The sequence below is a fragment of the Pezoporus flaviventris genome, unplaced genomic scaffold (genome assembly GCF_033815535.1).
Source record: "Pezoporus flaviventris isolate CSIRO_AGI_PZ_B2104156 unplaced genomic scaffold, CSIRO_AGI_Pfla_v1 ptg000001l, whole genome shotgun sequence".
Classification (NCBI taxonomy): Eukaryota; Metazoa; Chordata; class Aves; order Psittaciformes; family Psittacidae; genus Pezoporus; species Pezoporus flaviventris.
Window position 1 is genome coordinate 35,021,370 of NW_026892549.1, and position 14,208 is coordinate 35,035,577.

General features: G+C 41.3%; 1 protein-coding gene across 7 annotated transcripts in view; it reads left to right on the plus strand.

Moving 5' to 3' along the window:
- NDST2 (N-deacetylase and N-sulfotransferase 2) overlaps positions 1-14,208 on the plus strand; it is a 138,086-nt gene that overhangs the window by 79,036 nt on the left and 44,842 nt on the right. For 4 of the 7 annotated variants that reach the window (XM_061451303.1, XM_061451309.1, XM_061451316.1 and 1 more), the window contains exon 2: positions 4,863-4,923. The gene's annotated coding sequence lies outside the window, so the exon portion shown is untranslated. Of the gene's footprint in view, positions 1-3,934; positions 4,051-4,263; positions 4,411-4,632; positions 4,771-4,862; positions 4,924-14,208 lie in introns of those variants that run through there. The other 3 variants (XM_061451287.1, XM_061451297.1, XM_061451277.1) reach the window with 3 other exon arrangements.

Here is a 14,208-nt window from a genome sequence, read left to right on the forward strand (position 1 = left end):
TGCTATTTTTCTTAAGATAATAATGATGACTTTATGACTGGTATAGGGGAGATAAGGCATTGCTTTGTCTGTGTGAACCGTGGTTTATTACGCCCAGAGAGAAGCTAGTACCAGACTATCTGTCTTTAGCTCTTTTGGGTGCTCTTAATCTGAATGCTTTGCGGAGGCATAGCCTAAACAAGGCATGAACAGAATTGTTTAAATGGTCTGAATGGGGTGAAAGGTTTAAATACAGTGCTGTGATACTTTAACCCGCTAATTCAGAGAATGCTCAGTGCTATCAACTTAATTACAGCATTGCTGTCAGAAGGCAGTGGCTCTGTGGCAGGATGGAAACTGACAGCCTTTTTAGATGTATCTGTCTAATGTATAAATCACAGTTTTTCCTTCTTCAAGACCATTCTTTACTCACAGAGGAACAGTCAGAAACAAAGGGAGAAAGAGATTTGTAGCAATAGAAATTCATCAGCTAAGAAAGCAGTTTCCTTCCTACCAGTGTGATGAGAGCAGAAAGCAAATGAGATCTTTTCCTAATATTTTTATTATAATTATTACCCCTTTTTTTACAAATTTCGTCTCACAAAGGTGGCAGGATTTTAGCTGCTAGGCTGCAGCATTGGGAAGCAGTCTTTTTCCCCATTGGCCTTGACTGCAATCAGTTTGCTTTTCTGCTTGTTGGGAGACATAAAGCTAGCTGATAGCAGGAGAGAAAAGGAGAGAGGCAACGACAGGTAGCATTACGGTTTGAACACTCACTGCTTGCATTGGCGTTTCTGAAAATTGGGCTACTGGAGAAGTCAGTCATGGGCATTTCACAGCAGCAGGGTTGCAAGCAAGCACCATCACGCTGATGCAGACAGGGTCTGGGCTGCATGCCCTCCATGAATAGGGAGGAATCTTTTCCTTCGCTGTGACAAGGTGATGCCATGTAAGGACATGCAAGATCTGAAGTAGGGCATTGGCTGAGTGGTTAACCATGCAAAGCCATTTGGTTTATGCTATTGGACTGATGCTTCTCCTTCCTCAAATGGCTTTGCCTTTTTCCTCTGTTGAGAAAGCTTCTCTGGTGAGTTACATTGAAGCAACCCATCATACCAGAGGGAGGGAGGAATTTGAGATAACTTCCACAACTTTGAAAATTAGGCTGTTTTTTCTTACCAGAAATACGAATTCACTTAAGAGCTTTACTGGGTCTTGGAAACCATTTCCCTTCTCAAACCAGTTCTGGATGCACATGAATGAGCCATAGAGGAGCTATACATGCTAAGGTAAAATGTTTTGATGGCAAGTGCCCTTGATTAACTATTTCAGATATATCCTTGCTGCAATTTCTTTACTTCCCTGGAGATCTGACAGGGAATGCAGTTTTCTCCATGGTTCTTCTTTCTTGAACATTTGCAGTTTCTGACAGTAACCTTTTCTGATAATTGCTCCTTGATTTCACTCTTTCCCAAATAGCTCTGTGCCTTGTCTATGTACATGTCCCCTTTTTTCCCTGTTTGACTGCTGCAGGCCATCCATCTTTCTTGCCCATACCCACTAAGAGTCACCTGTCTTTGCTGTGTTGTCTTTGTGCAGCTTTGAACTGTAAAGCAACCCTACTCATTCAGTGATGTTACAAAGTATTTGTACCCAGAAAGGAACGCAAACCTCCAGCGCCTGTGGGGTTTTATTCTCTTTTATTCTTTTACACCAATTAACTCAAAATCTCCACCATTTACTAAGCAGGACTTTCTGCTCTCCATTCATGTCTCTGTAAATCTCTTCATATTTTGACCGTGTCAAACTACCTTTTGTGTTTTCCCAATGTGTGATTTATTATTATATATTTTTCACTGTACTTCTGATTTACACTTTTTAAATAATTATTACTTTTAAACTAAGAACTTCTGTGTCTCTTTGGTGTAATTACTACAGAGATACATAAAGTAGAACTGTTGTCTTGCTAGTATGGCTTGGATTGTTTGCCCAGACTGAGGAGATGATCTTCATGGAAAACCAGGTCTACTCAGTTGGGCTCCCATGTGAATAGTTCTTCTGACTAAGTGGACCCTTTTGTATTTGATTAGTGTAAATATTAAGGTTTTTATGCTTAGAAAAGCACCATTTTAATTTCCCTGAAAGCTGTTTTATCTCGTAGTGGTGAAGGGGACCACACACATGCTCTCTCATATGTGTCCTGGGTGTTCCAGACAGCATCCATTCCACTCAGCTTTGGCCTTTTTTCCAGAGTAAAAAGTAAAGTGAAACTTCCAGTGTGTCTGGTGTTTAGAGAAATAAAACTGTCAGGAATACAAATGTTATCATGTATTGACTGTTAACTCAGGGTGTGTACTGTATGGAGCGCACCCTGCATGCCCGGCTCCTAAGCCTTCCCACTCTGCTGTTATGACTGGTAAATTTGAAACCAAATGCAAACCTGGAAGAAGATATGATGCTCCTAGAATTACTGGAATCTTTACAAAATTGCTTAATGGTGTGCTATGCAGAGGTTCATTTCTGTTAGTAAATGCTTTGATGCAGAGAGACCAAATGCAGTCTTGCATTCTCTGCTAAGCATTTGGGAGGTGGTGTTTAGCCGCTGTTGATGATGGTGGTAACGTGCACTTTGTGCTGAGGACTTTGCCAACATACAATTTGTTTGCCTCTCATTGACAACATAAGCAGATAAGTATGTAAGGAGGAGGGAAACTGGGAAATCGTTAGACAAGGGTTTTGCCACCTCACTTGGCTTTGTATGGACATGATAGCTGTATTGTCCCTTTAGTGGTTCTTTGAATCACTCCTTTAGCTTGAGGTCCCTTAAAATAAATCTCACACTAAAATCAGATTTGGCCAATTCCAGTCATGCTCTACTGATGGGAAAAAAAAAAATCTGCTTTATAATACCAGTCTCTTCTTTGTGTTTCATTGCTGGCTACTTATCAGTTACTCTGTTCAGTTTAAATTCCCTGTTACCCAATTCAACTGGTGTTAAATTCTGCCTGGCCTCTTACCCTGCCCTGTTGTGTCTCCTTCTATTGGTTGTGACATTCCTTAATGCAGAACTATGGGACTGCGAAGAGCAGGATTCTCTTTACCTCACCAGTATAAATGTTTCTGAGCTTCTGCAAGTGTAAGCAAGTTGAATTTTTAAAACCTGAAGAGAATATTATTCAAAACTTATTTTCCTTTTGTGTGTCTCCCCTGCACTTGTGGTCTATTGATCCTTTGGGGTTTTTTTTCAAGTCAGGTTTATTCTGGAAAGTAAAATCAACTAGACCAGAGTGATACTCTATTGTGGTCAAAGCCTCCACTTTGGTAATAGTTTTCATCAGAAAATGCAAGGTACTTTGCAGTGAAACATCGGGGGACAGCAACCCCTATGGAAACTTGTATTAAATGCCATTAGGTGGATGTTGGTGTATCTGCGTGTGTGGGTTGTACTGACTGTCACAGGGGTAGTGGACATGTGAGTGTCTTATCCACTGCCATCATTTAAATTCTACTAATGATTAACCTGGTTTGATTGTTCTTCTCATTGAGTTTCACTGGATTGCCGCGGTTCTGCGGAAAGCATTTCTTCAGTTGTCTGTTCCTTTTACAGTGACACCAAACATTCACCCTTTTTATAGTTTAGATGTTTTGCTGTTGCATATGGCTGTTTTGATGTTTATCCTGGTGTGTTGCTGTCTGCAGAGGCCAGGCATGCAGGGCTTCTCATTCTGCCTTCTCAAAATGTTAAGTGAAGAAACGTAAGAATTTTGGGTCAAATAAAAGAGCAAAGTTGTCTATGGAGAAAGGCTGGGGAAGGGTAAGGAGAAAATTTTTGCTCTTGCAAATTTGCAAGGAGGACAGGGAGCTGGGCAGACTCGGTTATATTTACAAGCAGCGCAAGTGTGGCTCTTGCTTGTTTACTAATTGGCTCTAGAGGTATTACAGATTATTGGAAACTCAAAGATCAGATTTTGCTGAATCAAGGTCTGTGTGAGCAGGAGAGCTACAGGAGAGTGCTTGTGTATCTGAGACACAGCTGATGTAGAAGAGCTGCCTTTAGAGGCTGTCTGACAGGTAGAGTAAAATTAGTCTTTTAGCCCCGTTCAAATCTGTGCCCTCCCTCCCTCAGGGTTTCGGTGGCTCCACTGAGACGCTCTCACTGTGTACACACAGAGTTTCCTGAGCTTCAGTTAGCTTCACAAAGTACTTTCCTCTGTGTGATCACTAGCCAGGTAGGGGAGTGGAGGAAGGGTGTAACTAGTCCTTCGGTTTGTTTTTGTTTCACAGTATACCTCATGGTCCTGACTCTAAAAGGCTTTGGCAACAGACTACACAGGCTTTGTCACACCACTGAAGTTTTACTGAACTGACTTAGCTGTGGCCAAGACTAAAGTAGACAGCGTCTTATAGTTTGCTTTGTTGACTGTTTCAAAGGTAACAATATTAACGAACAGATGTAAGAAATTCCATTAGGACTATACTGGTGTGTCCAGTTCTCTCGGCTCATACCACATTTGCTTGTTCTGTGAGCTGTCTTTTTTCTTTGTGGTTTACCTCTAAACCCAGGTTCCTGGTTTGTTGGTTGGGATCTTTTTTTATCCCTGTACTTGTAATTTCTCATCTCATTGCACTCTTTCTCGCTCTTGCACAATTAAGGCTGCCGCAGTGCAATCCTACGTCATGGTCTAGTCAGTGCCAACAAGGCTGTTGTCATGGCCTCCTTCTGTCCTCATGCCATGGTTAGTGTAATGTAATCATTACCTTGGTTCTGGAGAGCGAAGGTGCTCCTGCTGAGTAAATGTTTACGATCACTGATGGATGCGAACATTAGGGAAGGGAGAAGCGCTGTTTAAAATCTTTTTCCTTTCTTATTTATTTTAAAACAGAGCATGGTTCCTGAGAGAAGCAGCCAATGAGTATTTTTCCTTCACCAGACTGTGATCAGAGGTAAGTGCAAAATCTTTTGCATTTTTATGTACTGACATCTTCAGATTTGGTAAGGGGAAGAACATACTTAAGTCCTTTTGAGTGGTCTCATGTCAAAATAAGAGGCAAGGAATCAGGTGGAGGCTAGACTTGCATGCTGCAGTGTGAAGTTGCACTTCTCCTTCCTCTCTTTGGAATGATTTGCAGAGGAAGCAGTACTGTGTGTCTTGTTTCCAGGTGCGCAGTAGTCAGCATGAAGTGGCAGATAAGAGTTAATTTGTATCGGAAAGGAATTTTTGATGTAGTTCCTGAGTGAGTTAGGACCAGGTGGTTGCTTGTTCCTAAATATTATTTAAATGGAGTTACTACTTCCATACCTTGTGGGTAAAATCTGGGGCAGTGTTGTTCAGTATCCGTTAACTCTGCCTTTGAAAAGGAATGGGGAAGGATGTGGGCTAAAAAGCTTTTAAAGTCTCAGGTTTTGCATTTCACAGAATCTCTGACCCGTGCATAACAGCTGTAAGATCCCATTGGGAATTACTATATTTACGTTGCTCCGAGCATACTGGAACTGCATTCATGAGTTATACCCACAGGAAATATCATAAATGTAATTAAAAATAGAAATATTGGGTTGGTCTAAATTCTGTGCTGAAGGAAAGGAGTTCTGCTTTTTTTTTCCCCTCAGTTCTGTCTGAATGAATAGTGAAGGAAGGTAGTTCTTGTGGAGTTCATTTAGGACAGATGTTTGAATACTGCAGCCTATTGTAGCAAAAAAGTCCTGTGGAAGTGCCTGATATATACATACATGCATATATATATATATATACACATAAATCGTATAAAATGCTAATTGCCTAATATTTGCAAAAAGGCCAATCCCATCTTAAGAGAGTGGAAGTTCCTACAGTCGGTGCAGTAGAAGAGGGATGATGTGGTCAAGTCTTACCTCCACTGAAAGGCTCCTCGATTCTTTGCTTGGAAAGAACATAGATGATTTGGTTTTGTGTGTGTGCTGGACAAGTCTGGTTGAAATACTTTTTGAAGAGTGTCCTCACTTATGTGGGTATGTCAAGTTGTTTGATATGAGCAGACTGTTACGGCTTCATGTGCCATAACGTGCAGAAAAGCAGAGGGGAAAAAAAGGGAGGATGAAACAGCATGTTCATTGTGCAGGTAGACTGGGTTTAGAAGAAGAAAGTTGCAGGAGCTTTTACTTAATGCTGAGTTCCAGTGCACAGAAACTGTGGACATGCTGCAACAAGGACTTCAGACTCTTTGAGCCCTGCACATGCTACAGCACTAACCTTCCTCTGTCTGTCAGCCGGAAGCTGAACTTTAACCCTAATCTTCGTGGAAAGCCATAGACAATTCTGATACTGCTGCCCAAAGGAAAGATTTCCTCCAGAGCCAGTCTCCATGCAGCTCCCACTTTCTTTTGGCAGCCTCTTCCAGCTCCACTCACACTGCAGCTCTATGCTTTCTCTCCCTAGCTATGAGTAGACAAGGGTCCTCAGGCATTGGTTGGATAATAGGATTTTGGAGGGCTGGAAAAGAGGTAGGATCTGTGTAGCTGGTGTGTCTGGTTTCATAGCTTATTCTTCCAGTGTGATTTAAATAGTAATTCCTTTCTCCTGTGAGCTTGTTGTCAATTTTGCAGGTGCTGTTGGCAGAGACTAGTAATGGAGAAAAAAATTAAATTGAACACATAATAAAGGGGTTTGTATGTACAGTGCATTGTTGTGGGAATAGAGTGGTAGTAGAAGCCAGGGCTACTTTCTCAGACTCGAGTAGAAACAATAAATTAAACGAAAATTTGTGGTGGAGTAGAATGAGTGTAACGACCACGTTAGAGCATTTTGTCCAGCTTGAATAGTTTTGTGTAATTCCAGACACTTGGTGTAATATTCAGATGAGAAAATAAATACTTAAAATAAGAGAGAATGAAAATATTTAATGGAGTACTTTGTGTATTCAACTAATGTTGATGTGTACGTGACATCAGAGCTAGAACAGCAAAAGGAGAAGAATGATTTCAGGTACAGCCACAGTAAATTGCCACTGCACCTTTAATTTCATTGACATGAAGGCTGGGAAATGGGGGAAGACGGCAAAAATGTAGAAATGAGAGGTGACAGCAAATGGAAAGGAGACTATGCATTAGAATATACAGCTAGATAGGCCATGCAGAACCTGTTTCACTGTACATAAAAGCAGAGTTATTGGAAACTGGAAGTTTTTACTAATTTAAAAGCAGACTTTGGGCTTTCCTAGTGCTAACCTGTGATTAGTTCATCTTTAGCAATACTTTCTTTTAGGTTTGTAATGTTTTAATGTTTCCTTCAATGCCAGTGCCAGTTATATCCCACAGGTAAATTACGGAAAAAGAGAGTGAGCTGCAAAATGTCTGCGATATTTTAGTTTTCAATAAACCTATATGTTCCTAAAAGCTTTCATTTTCCTGTGAAATAACTCTGTTCAGTCATAGCAGAAGCAAAGGGACAAATAAATCCTCTTCAGTTATATATTCACTGGTTCCTTTGTCTACTTTGTTCTGTCAGCTGGGTCTAGTAAGGACTTGTCTACCAGGTATTGATTTGCAGTCATGTTCTTCATCTCCTTGTCTGGAGCACGTTATGGTAACCAGTTTCACTGAAACTTGTGGAATTGATCTACTCAGAAGAGTGAGGTCCTGTCATTGAAACATCTCCAGAAGTATGCTGGTTTACTTAGATGGTGTGTCTTCATGACATCATGCCACGTTTATGCAACCGAGATGAATTCTAATGCTTGGACAGGATTTGGTCTTAACCATTTTAATTAGTTTGTTGGAATGAAGTTCAAGAGAACTGGCAAGTTAGTGGTGGATTTTTGCCAGTTACTATTTACATCATTCTTAAGAGCTGGCTGTTCCTGAAGGTGAGCCTGTTAAGTATTGAAGATGAATACAAAAATGAAGTAAGTCTTTCCAATTATAGGCACTACTAAGTGTAAAGACTTAGTAAGTGTAAAGTATAATTTGAGGCAGTAATTACTGTTGAGTATTGAATATGAATACAAAAATGAAATGTCTCAAATTGTAGGCACTACTAAGTGTAAGGCTAGCAGCCTGCATTAGCAACACCTGCTAACTTCATTATTCTTTCCTCCATATAAGCTTAGGTTGTCCCCAAGCGGGTTTTGGAGTTCCTCTATGAGATAAGAAATGTGAGCACAGCTGAACAGAGACAAAAAATTAATTACAAAGCAGAAGGGCATGACTTAGGGTGCTCTGGCAGGGGCATATTCCTCTTTTCTGAATGTATCATCTATTTGTCAATTGAATGGCTTAACTCTGGCCCTTTTCACCCTTCTTGCCATGCATTATGAATTAGTATAATCTTATGGTTGGGGATTACTGTGTTCAATATCTCAAGAGCTTTTTCCCTACTTTAACATGGAAGAGGAAAAGTAGCACATAACCATTAAGTTTTCTCCTATAAATGCAAACACATGTTCTTCCTTTCTTTCACCTTCCACAAAATGATTCATGCATTTATATATTACAAAACTCTGTTAGTCTCTTAGATTGTATTTATTGTACCTGGCATTAAAGCTGTTGGTCCAAGGACCTCACCAGACTGTCAAGGTCTGTCCTTAAAGCCATGCTTAAAGGCTTGTAAATCAACTTTGGTTGTGATTATGGACAACTTGGAAGGCTTCCCAGAAAGGACCCGTCTAGTCAACAGTTACAAGAGATGAATATTATTTCCATTGATTTTTTTTTTTTTTTTTAATCTGTTCCTGCAACCACTATGCACCACTCTTGGCACAGGAAGGGCTGAGAGCTGAGGCAAGCCAGGAGGTAAGGGTGACCCCACTGTAGGCAGTTCCCTCCGCAGTGGGGTACAGTCCCACAGGGTCTGAGCATAGCTGGCAGAGCGGGGTGCTAGTAACAGGGTCTGTTGGCAGTCCTAGACAAGATGGAGCAATGAGGCTTCATCCAGGGGTTTAAAAGAGAGAGCTGGAGACAAAGCTACAGCATAGGCCCAAAGTCCTATGCTGGGGACAAAGACAGGGCTAAAGGCAGGACTGGGTGCAAGCTATAGCCTAAATCTACCGATCTGCCTACAGCCTAAATCAGTCTAGGAGATGGGACCAGAGGTAAGGCTACAGGCAGCTACACCTGCAGCAAAGTTAAGGCAAAGAGCAAAGGCTCAAGCCTGAGCTTAAATAGGGATTGCAGGACTATAGGCAGCATGGGTGTGGGGAGGTCCCACATGAAACTGGTCTGTGCTGTTAAGGTGCCCTCAGGGTCCTGACACCTCCAGCTCCTTAGAGGGACAGATGAAAGTTTGCTTGCTCTGTATGCTCACAAGTTTTGATGTTATAAATGGTACCTATAACAAAGCTCCTTTATTTCACTGAAAATGAACAGAAAGGTTTTCCCTTGTGTGCTTATTCTGGCCCCAGAAATTCTTGTCATCTCTTGGATGGGCACTTCATTCCAAACATGGTGCTTGATGGCTCACTTATCTCCTGAAGACCTTCTCAAGAACCAGTCTTGGTTTCTGTTTCAGTGGCAGGTCCAAGAAAAAAGTATAGTATGATATAGCTGTCTTCAGCTAAATTTCAGGTAGGGTAGATTCCATCAGTGACAACACAAATGTTGACACAGACTAGAAATGTACCAAAATCTGTGCAAATAAAAATGAGCTTTCTGGAGCTGAACAGATTGTGCCTACACAGGGCTGCAAGGTCCATCCCTTTTCTCAGCCCCCATCCCTGCCTCAGATCTGGCAGTGTTCGCATGCCTTGTTAAGCCAATAAGCTCTTGTTGGGTTTAACTGTAGTCTTCCTTGTGCTATGGAGTGGAACTCTGTTAACCTCAGTTAAAGGGGAAGTTCAGGACAGGAAGCTGTTCCTCTGTTAACAAATAGATATTGGCTGAGTTAAACGCATCTTTAAATCTCCTAGCCATTCTGTGGCTGCTCCTAGCCATTCTGTGGCTGCTAAAGAGAATGAGAAATTTTCCCTTCTCCCTTGGTGACCCCCAGAAAATCTTCCCTGTATCCAAGTGTCTTTTTTGAGAAGAACTAAGGTTGTTTAGAATATTTATCAATACATGGTTGAGTAAGGATGGAAGAATTCAAAAGAAATCTAGTTTTTTCAGGTATATAGTGCAGTATTAAAGTACCTCAGTAGTGATCTTTTGTTGCTAGTACATTTCCAGTGAAATTTACACACAGGCATGTTTGGTTCACTGGCTCAGTGACAGTTTCAAGATCTATGGGACTGGCTACAGCATATCCTGTGTGTTGTCTCTACCCGGAAAATGTGGTAAAGTGGGCAGAGCCCTGGAGGACAAGATCCGTGCACAGAGGAGACTGGTGTCTGTCTGTGTGAGACAGAAGAACTGGGTGAGAAATTCTTTTTTTGACACATTACTGTAAACCAAGCTAGATTTGTTGTGTACTTCTGTTTGGAGATTAAGAATTGTTCAGGGATAGCACTATCAACGCTGTTGTGCCATGGTGGCTTACAAATAAGGCTTATCAAGAAAATTCTTTAAAGAATGTAAACTAAACAAACATGTCTTGTGATGTCTTGGTAGTTCTAGAGCCATTTAGGCCCCATCCATTTTTCAAATACTGTTAGTGCAAATAGCATCCTAAACCTGAGGTATTTTGAAAAACATGTGATGGAAAAGAACATCTTTTTGACATGCCGGGGCATGAAAAATGTGTTTTGCCTAGCTGTTTAAAGTCATTGTAAAGGCCCAGCTATACACCTTGTAGTATAGCCTAGTAAATGAGGGACTTCAGAGAGGATTATAAAGTCTCTTGAGGTATGAAGCCCCGGTTTCTTTATAGGTCTGTTAGCAGATTTGCCTGGATAGTGGGATTTTGCTCCTTTTTTTGTTTAATTTCCAAAGATCGGGTTATTTACAAACTAAGGCCACTTATTTCAAACAGCCTTATCTTCATGCCAATAAATCCTTTTAAGCCACTGGTACAAAGAACTGCAAGAGATTTGGGCCTAACCAGTATCTTGGAAATTACGTTATTACAAAGTATGACCCTGGTAAGGAGGAAATACCACAAATACTGTTAATGTTTTTGTAACAACCAACATTCTTAGGTTGGATATAGAGACTCTAAAAGGCCTCTCTTTCTCTGAATAGTTGGTTCTGGTTTGCAGAAAGGTATTCCAGATCATGAGCATTAGGAGTAGAGGAAAGGTACAAGCTGTTCCAGAAATGCTGCAGTGGGCATGTGATTTCAGCCAGTGACAGAAGAGAGACTTTTATCTGAATCATTACTAGACATTTTGAGTTTGCTTTCGTTTTGCTGGGCATTATGCTAATAAAAGTTACTTTTAAAATCTTTCATGTATAGTTTTACAGACATTGCCTGACAAAGATATTGACACCTTAACAGTGAATTTAAGGTACTATTGGTTTACTTTTTGTGATTACCCTTCCTTGGACCTTATAGAAATAGTCTGCTGATCTTGGTGGAAAACTTCTGCTCCGATAGTGTGTAATTCTGCAGCTGTGCCTCTGCTCTCACGATGATGATTAAAATACACTGAGTAATGAATACAAAGATCATGAAATCATGTCAGAAAGGCCTTATTGTATATCATAGCCAACACAGGGAATGTTAAAGAGAGACCTACATGGTTATCTGAGTCTTCATAACCAGGGAAGCTGTTCGGGAAAGGGAGGCTGTACTTAACAGTGTGCAGCAGTAGAGGCTTGTCTCTTAACTGCATTGACAGCACCCAGCATTTCCCTCTTTATTTCCAGGGCTGTTTGGAGATAGTTACCACAAAGCGATACTGAGCAGAACTACAGTTTGCATCCTGCCAGGGTAGTTAGGAATGACTGGTTAGGAAAACGTAACTGAAATCTCACTACATCTACCTGCTAGCATGAGGAATATTTCATGTTGTTGCCTCCAGCCGATGCTCAACAGCAATTGACCTAAATTTTTCTCTGCTTGCCACTGATCGGGGGACAGTGTGGAATAGTTCTGGGAGTTGCAGAGGAGTGGAGAAGTGTGTGGGAGGTTTGGGTAGGCAGGATGGAGGGGAAGGAATGTAGCCTTTGAGAGAGATACTTCTCACCTTAGGCAGAAGGCAAAAGTTTATTGTCTTCATATACATGGAGCAGCAGTAATTCTTCTCTCTAACGTTTCCTAAGTGACTGCATTTGAAAAAACTACCACCAAGTGTCAAATAAACCTGAATAGCTATAAAACACTGGAGGCTAGAGAAAAATGTATTAAGTGTATGACAAAAGCTCATCATGAAAGTCTTGATTGTTCTGCACATCAGTTTTGTTGTATGGAGTTAGGATTTTCTGTCATCTTTGTGACTAGTGGAGCATCAAGAGATTTCCAACATCTGCTTTTTGCATACTGCAGCTCAGATGGGAAGGGTTTGTTTACTGGCATAGATGGAAGCTGGAAGCTAAGAATTTGCATGGTTTTAGGTTATGTATAAATGAAAATTGTTGTCAGCATCATCCATCTGCAGTTCACAGAAAGGCTTGCAAACTTGCAGTGCTGCACTGTAGCATGACAAGAATATAAGAAGTTCTTTTGTTAAACAAGGCAGAATAGAGAGTTGTCTCTGTTAGATGTGGAAACCACATTTTTCAGAGGTACTCAACATCCATTTAACTTTGTTGATTGATGAGGACAGCAGTACGAGTTTAATGTGTGTAATCCTGATCCCTCAGCACCTTGTCTTCTATTCTCTGCTTAGCAATAAATATCTTAACATCTGTGTGCTTTTCTTTCTGAAAGACTTCAGTGCTTTTTTTATTAATATGTAATTTGCAATGTTTTTGTAATATATCTTCTAGGATTAAACAACACTGAGCAAAATCATTGTGCCTTTACTGGACAGAAAGAATACATGATAATCGAATTAGTTCTGAATTGGTTTTATTGTTAATTCAAAAGGAAAATAATCTATTTACAATCAAAAATACAAACCTTTTTCTACCTTAACTTACAGGACTTGTTTCTGTCCTGTTGGAGCAATGGGATGGTAGAAAATACCTTTGAGACAGACATTGCTGCAGCTACCTGGTCAATTTAACTGGAAAAAGCTAGACATTCTGTAAAAGCAGGTTAAGTCATAATAGGTAACCCCAAGAGCCTGATAATTGACCCTTGTTTCTGGTTTTAGTTTGTAGCTTGTAACTGTCAGGATAAAACTCGAAGGAGGTGCTTTGTTCACTTTGTAATAGAAATAGCACCTGAGTCACTGAGGTTCAGGCCTCCTTCAGAGTGCTCTCTAGTACCCTGTAATGTTCCATCACATTAAGTTTTCACTGTATTCTTACAGAAGTGTTTGTGGTGCACTGTCAACTCCTGTTAAAAAAACTCCCCCAGAGATGTGTGCTAGTGTGTCATCCTGTCTGAAAGCCCTCTTTTCCTAAACCCTGACTGGGAAGGGATGCAACTTTGAGCATACTTAGGGTATTCCATCTTCAAAGATCAGAGTATGCTGCTGTGGTCCTTTCCTGCTTGCCTCTCTGCTCCTCTAGGAGGACACGGTTTTCTACTATGTTTTGAAGTAGAGAGGTCCTCTTGTAGCAGTCTTTCAGGGGTATAAAGAGAGTTTAGCTCCACCACCACCACTGTGACCAACCATGCTTCGATAGGGACAGAACATAATCTCAGATTTGTGCATTCATTCCTTTAGCATGTTAATTTTTTATTAGTGGTGTGCAAGAAAGTGATTTTTCCTTGTCCCTCTGCAGTTTTATTACAGTCTCCAGATTCCAGTAGTGGTGTGCGAGTATACTGTGATGGTGGGTTGTTTTGTGCCTGTCCCCCCCATGATATCATTTCAGTGAGTGAAACTGCAAGCCACATTAGGGCAAGAGAGCCAATTTACTGCCGCTGAATACATCTGCTGAGTGTAGTCTCCCTTGTCTTGTCAGCTTGTCAGTCTGGAGGCATCCATAAACCTGTGACAGCTTCAAAAGACGAACTCCGGCGGCAAGCTGTTAGGGTGCCAGGCACTGCTGTCTGTGGGCTCCCTTCCTCCCATCTCCCCCCTTGCCCACCTGATTGCCTTCCTTCTGCCTGTCTAGCTCTCTCTTTCCTCACTCCCTGTCTCTCTCCTCTTCCCCTCCCTCCCTGCCCCCCACCTCGCTCTACCTCACTGCGGGTTTAGGTGCTGTCGTTCTCTGTGGCAGTACCTTCTCGGTTTCCTCCTCGATCCTCTTGCCACTGGAACAAAAGGAGAACTGGCTGCCCGCTGTGCAGCATCTGCCCATGCAGCCTGGGGAGCGAAGGGGAAGCG